The sequence below is a fragment of the Callithrix jacchus genome, chromosome 1 (assembly GCF_049354715.1).
Source record: "Callithrix jacchus isolate 240 chromosome 1, calJac240_pri, whole genome shotgun sequence".
Lineage (NCBI taxonomy): Eukaryota > Metazoa > Chordata > Mammalia > Primates > Cebidae > Callithrix > Callithrix jacchus.
Window position 1 is genome coordinate 212,188,651 of NC_133502.1, and position 6,076 is coordinate 212,194,726.

At 48.1% G+C, this 6,076-nt stretch overlaps 1 protein-coding gene across 50 annotated transcripts in view; it reads right to left on the minus strand.

Annotated features, from left to right (window-relative positions):
- The window catches only part of LOC103791316 (myosin-9), a 40,496-nt gene extending 35,422 nt beyond the window's left edge, over positions 1-5,074 (minus strand). For 36 of the 50 annotated variants that reach the window (XM_078342515.1, XM_078342506.1, XM_078342516.1 and 33 more), the window contains exons 1-3: positions 4,783-5,074; positions 2,273-2,383; positions 642-843 (exon numbers count right to left, since the gene is read on the minus strand). The gene's annotated coding sequence lies outside the window, so the exon portion shown is untranslated. The remainder of the gene's footprint in view (positions 1-641; positions 844-2,272; positions 2,384-4,782) is intronic. The other 14 variants (XM_078342346.1, XM_078342510.1, XM_078342507.1 and 11 more) reach the window with 2 other exon arrangements.
- Between the last annotated feature and the right edge of the window lie 1,002 nt (positions 5,075-6,076).

Below are 6,076 nucleotides of genomic sequence, written 5' to 3' on the forward strand. Positions count from 1 at the left end.
ATGAAGAAAGGGCAAGGGGCATGAAAACACGCACCTCAAAAGAAGGCTTACTGCAACCAACAGACATGACAACACTTCTCTGCCTCAGTCAGCATCAGAAAGAGGCAAAGCAAAAGGCCCACGAGATAGTATTTCACACTGGCCAGAATGACGATTAGGACACAGTCCCCAAGAACGAATGCAGGCGAGGCAGAGGACAGGGACGCTGCTCTGCTGCTGGTGCAAATGCAAACCAGTTCAGACACCATGGAAAGCAACGTGGGGATTTCTCAAATGACTTTCTCCACATCACTAATACTCACAAAAATGTCCATGGAAACCATGCTAAGATTCCGTCTCCTTCCACTCGCTATGAATACTACCAAAAACAAAACACAAATTTTGGAAGGCGCCAGCCAGTGTAGACTTACAGAAAGGTAACCTCTTCAACACTATTGGTGGAGACCTGAACTAGTATACACACACTGAGAAACAGCAAGAGGTTCCTGAAAAACTTCACAGTACAACTACCATGTCAGCTGGCAGCCCCACCACTGGTTCCACATTTAAAGCAGTTGAAATCCCTGGGCTGAAGAGAGCTATCTGCCTTCCATGGGTACTGAAGCACTTGTAACTGTGGCCAAAGTACAGAACCAACCTACCCGTCCACCCGCAGCTGCAGGGATGAAGAAACTGCTGTTCACATACACCATGGAGTATGTTCCAGCCATTAAGCTCTGGGAATCCTGCCATCTGCAGCCACATGAAGAAACCTGGAGAACATCAGGTCCAACGAATGAGCCTGGTAGAGAAAGTCCCATTCCACACGATCCCAGGCATGCAGACTGAAAACATCTTCACCTCCTAGAAGCAGAAAGTTCAATAGGGGTTACTAGAGGTTGCTGGGAAAATGGAGAGGGTCTGGGAAGGAATCGGTAATGGGTAAAAACTTTCCTCAGATGACAGCAATCAATGCTGGTCTTCTATTCCACAGCAGGGTGACTGGCCTTAACACAAATGTATATGTCTCAAAGTAGCTAGAAGAAAATATTCTGAATGTTGCTACCACACAAAAATATCATAACTATACCAGGTGAAGAGATGCTAAATAACCCAATTTGATCATTACTCAGAATACACATGTATCAAAATCTTCCCTGTACCCTCTCATTATATACATTTATATATGGGAAATGGTGTTTTAAGATATATAAAGAAAACAATGCCAAAATTTATATGGAAATGTGAAACACCCTGAATTTCCACAGTTACCCTGAGAAACACAAACCATGTGGCATGTATCACATTCCCTGAGTTCTAATTAAATGAAAATCCCTAGTTAACCAACCCATATGCTACTGGTAAACACAGAGAAACACAGACCAGTGAGCAAAATGAGGGCGTTTAATAATAAATGGAAATTTATATAGAGTGAATACGTTTTTCAAAACACTATCAAACTGACACAATGGGGAAGGTTTTCAAAACTAGGTATCCATATGCAAAAGAATAATACAGGACTCTCATGGTATGAAATACACAATAATCAACTGAAAAGGATTAAAGATTATACACAAAACTTGCAACCATAAAGCTCCTATAAAGACAACCTCGGTGTGCGGATATTTATTGCAACTTGGATATATGCTTACGATTTGCAAAAACAAAAATACAAGGAAAAGAAAATCGTGGACAATGAACTGCTTTGGTAGTGATTGAGTTTTTTCTTCATTAGTAACCAACAGCACAGCTAACCAAGAAATCATACACATGTGGGGCCACGTCACACTGAGGAGTTTGTGTCTAACAAACAATGAACAAAATGAAAAAGCATACTAAAAACCGTAAGAAACGTTTGGGCAAACATTCAGTTGGATAAGGCGTTATTTTTGAAAAGGTACAAGCCGGTAACACTACCGGCTGGCAAAAAAAAAAATATATATATATATATATATCAGAAAAATAACCAAACCAAATAACCTGAAGAGATATTTGTGCAGACAAGAAACTGATGCAACATTTGCAAAAATGTGGTTACCGTTATTATACGTGAGAAAAATGAAGATCAAAGCCACACTCAGATCTTATCTCACTCCAACCAGAATGAACATTACAGACAGATTAAAATATTTAAAAAGACAACTTCTAGTATGAATTTCCACAAAGGGAACTGTTTGTGGAAACGTATATTAGTATTAATGCTATAAAAAACAGTTGGGGGTCCTGCAAAGAATAGAAAGGAAAAATAGCATACCAGCTAGCATTCCCACTACTGGGTATACACTCAACCAACCTGTCCATCCACAGATAAAGGGATCAAGACACTCTCATATGCATACACTAGGGAATATTCTTCGGCCACCAAAACGATGAAACAGTGTCATATGGAGCAACCCAGATGAACCTGGAAAACATTATGTTAAACATAATGAGCTGGGCCAAGAAAGGCAAACACTGAATCTTAAGATGTCTGTCTTAAAGAGGTAGAAAGCGCAGTATTGGCTACCAGGGTCTGTCTGGGAGATAGAGGGGGAGTAGGGATTGGTAGCAAAGTTATCTTAACCTTAAAGGAATCAAACTGAGTGTTCTCCTCAGCCTGGTGACCGGAGTTAACAATATTGTATTTTTCAAAAGAACAAGAAAGGAGAATTGTATGTGTTCTCTCCACACAAAAATAATACCTTATGAGGGAACAGAGATCCTAAGTACCCTGATTTGATCATTACCCAATCTATATGTGTGAAAATGTACCCCTAATTATGCACCTTTATGTTGCAAAAAAAAGTTAACAGACATAAATACACATTGCTAAAAATCACAGGGAACCACAAAAGCAATTCATATCTAAAGGAATCCTGAGAAATTCAATCAAAGTGAGGACCCACAATCCTGGATATTAAATCACACTGCCAAGCCGCAGTTGTGCAGCACATATATGGTACCTGGATAAAATCAATACCTAGAATTAGCCGGGCACGGTGGCTCAAGCCTGTAATCCCCACACTTTGGGAGGCTGAGGCAGGTGGATCACGAGGTCAAGAGATCGAGACCATCCTGGTCAGCATGGTGAAACCCCATCTTTACTAAAAATACAAAAAATTAGCTGGGCATGATAATGTGCCTGTAATCCCAGCTACTCAGGAGGCTGAGGCAGGAGAATTGCCTGAACCCAGGAGGCGGAGGTTGTGGTGAGCGGAGATCACACCATTGCACTCCAGCCTGGGTAACAAGAGTGAAACCCTGTCTCTCAAAAAAAAACAAACAAACCTAGAATTGTGGATAAAAATGGGGAGGACAAAACAAGATCAACGCAAATATGGACACAGTCAACTCCCTTTAATAAAGACCACCGCAGTGTGGAAGGCAGAGTCTGCTCAATGAATACCTTTGAGAAAAATGCTCTCTGAATGCAGAAGAGAGAAACAGGACCCTGACTTTACATGATATATGAAAATCAACGCCCCCCCCCCGCAAAAAACAAACCAAAAAAACCCCAAAGACCAGAACAAAAGACCATATAGCACAAAATGTTTTAACTAAAACACAGGTTGAGCATATATTCTGGGTCACGTGACTCTGCTCACCTTTGCAAAGAGAGGAAAGAAACAAACACCCTGGTAGGAAAACCTCCTTGACAATTAAATGATTTGTCACTGAGAAGTATTTTCTTATATGGGTGACCAGAATTACATGCACAAAGCGCAAAAATAAACATGGACTACATCAACCTGAAAAGTTTCTGCACAGCAAAGAAACTACCTTCCAAATTAAAAAAGCGTCCTATAGATTAGGCAAAAATTTCAGGTAATCATGTAATTCATGAGTTGTCATCTAAGGTGTACACAAAAAACACTACAAAGTAGCAAAAGAATCTAATATTTCGCAAAGGACCTGAACAGACAATTCTGCGACAGAAAATCGAACAACAGGTAAAAGGTCCTCAAAATTAACTATCCAACAGTTAATTAACTGTGTGTGGTTTAACTGAAACCCACACATAATCTCACACTTACTGAATATTCCTAGAAAGTTTTTTAAAAACAGGAGAGGCCAGGCTCGGTGGCTTACGCCAGTAATCCCAGAACTTTTGGGAGTCCGAGGCAGCAGATCACCTGAGGTCAAGAGTTTGAGACCAGCCTGATCAATATGGAGAAACCCCGTCTTTACTACTGATACAAAAATCAGCCTGGCGTGGCGGCGGGCCCCTGTAGTCCCAGCTACTCAGGAGGCTGAGACAGGAAAATTGCTTGAACCCGGGAGCGCAGGTTGCAGGGAGGCCAGATGGCACCACTGCACTCCCGCCGGGGCAGAACGAGATTGTCTCCAAAGGAAAAAGTAAAAAAAAAAAGGGAACACGGGTATGGTTTTGGAGAGAAGGGAACTCATACACTGTAAATGAGAATCAGAATAGACACCTCGGAAAACAGCGAACTACCTGGAGACTCCTCAAAGAATTCACACTACAAATGTCACCTGTTCTATTGGTTCTAGCGAGGTCTCTCTCTAAAGGTCCCGAAACATCATATAACCCTGGACCTCAGCTCAGAGGGCCGGGGGCTCGGAGGGTCCCAGGTCCCGCGCTTCACCGCGGCCTCTGGGCCAGGTGCTCCTACAGGCTGGACGCGGGTCGCACACCGTTCCCGGCCAGGGTGCGCACGCTGCGGCGGCCAGGACCCCACAACCACCGCCACGCAGACTACTGGGGCCCAGATGCCCACAAGGAGTCAGGGCCCAAAAGCGAGCGGTGGGGAAGGAGCAGGGAGGCCCGGAGGGTTCCGGGGGGGTCCATGCCCCGCCACTTACCGCGGAAGCGTCCCTCCTGCTCCTCCATCACATGGAAGCCACCACGGCTTCTCCGAAGCTCGCCGCTTCTGGACGCCGCCACTTCTGTTCGCTGGGACGCGGCCTCCGCTTTTGCCGGCTGGGACCGCGCGGTCGCTTCTGCTCGCTGGGACGTCGACTGCGCTTCTGCCCACTAGGACGACGCCCCAGACTCTGGCCGCCGCTTTCGCTCGCTCCGACCACATCGCCGCCGCTTCAGTTCGCTTCAACGACGCCGCGGCTTCTGCCCGGGCCCCGCGGAAAGCGCCGTCTCGGCTTCCGTAGAGGCGCGCACGCCGGCAGCGTCCCTAGCGACTGGCTGAAGCACCACCCCTTCTTAAAGGGGCCGCGGCTCGGACTGCACAGAAGCAGCTTCGCGTTGCGGCACCGGCTGAGCCTCTGCCCAGCCCCAGCGGTGGACGAAAGGCCCCCCAGTCTCTCCTCCCGGCTCTAGGGCCCTAGAGATCACAGGAGTGGAGCCCTATGACCCCAGCCCCGAGATCGGCTCCCTTTGCCTGGGGAGCTTCCAGGACCTGCCCCTGCCCTCCTCTGGACCTCAGCTTCACGATCCGCAAAGGAAGCGGCCTGGCCTGAGCTGTGGGGTCCCCCGAGCGCGGCGCCTCAGGATGCAGGGCGGGCTCCCTGGTCCCTCTGCAGAGGGGGCCCTTAGAACCACGGAAAGCTGGGGGCTGCAGGGACAGTCCAGCAGGGAGGCCTCCCCGGCTTCCCTGTCCGCATCCGTCCTGTGGGAGCCCGGGGGCCTCACCGGGGCTGCCTGGGTCACCCGGCTCCCCAGGAGGCAGGCAGGGGCCCTGGGGTCCAGCGCCGCAGCACCTCAACTCCATCCGAGGTCAGCGCCCGGAGGGGCCCTGCGGACTGGACCCAGCCCGCCCCTTCCCAGGGAGAGGGACCCGCATCGCATCTGTCTCTGTGACACCCGTGGGAGGGCCGTGCTGGCCTCCCGGGGATCTGGGGCGAGGCGGGGGAATCCCAGCCACCTGGCCATCATGCTGAAACCTCGTCTCTACTAAAAATACAAAAATTAACCGGGCGTGGTGGCGCCCGCCTGTAATCCCAGCTACTGGAGGGGCTGAGGCAGGAGAACCGCTTGAACCCGAGGAGGAGGTTGCAGATCTGGGGTCACTGCAGTCTCCGCCTCCCAGGCTCACGCCATTCTCCTGCCTCAGCTTCCCGAGTAGCTGGGATTACAGGCACCCGGCACCGTGCGTGGCTAATGTTTGTATTTTTAGTAAAGACAGGGTTTCACCATGTTGCC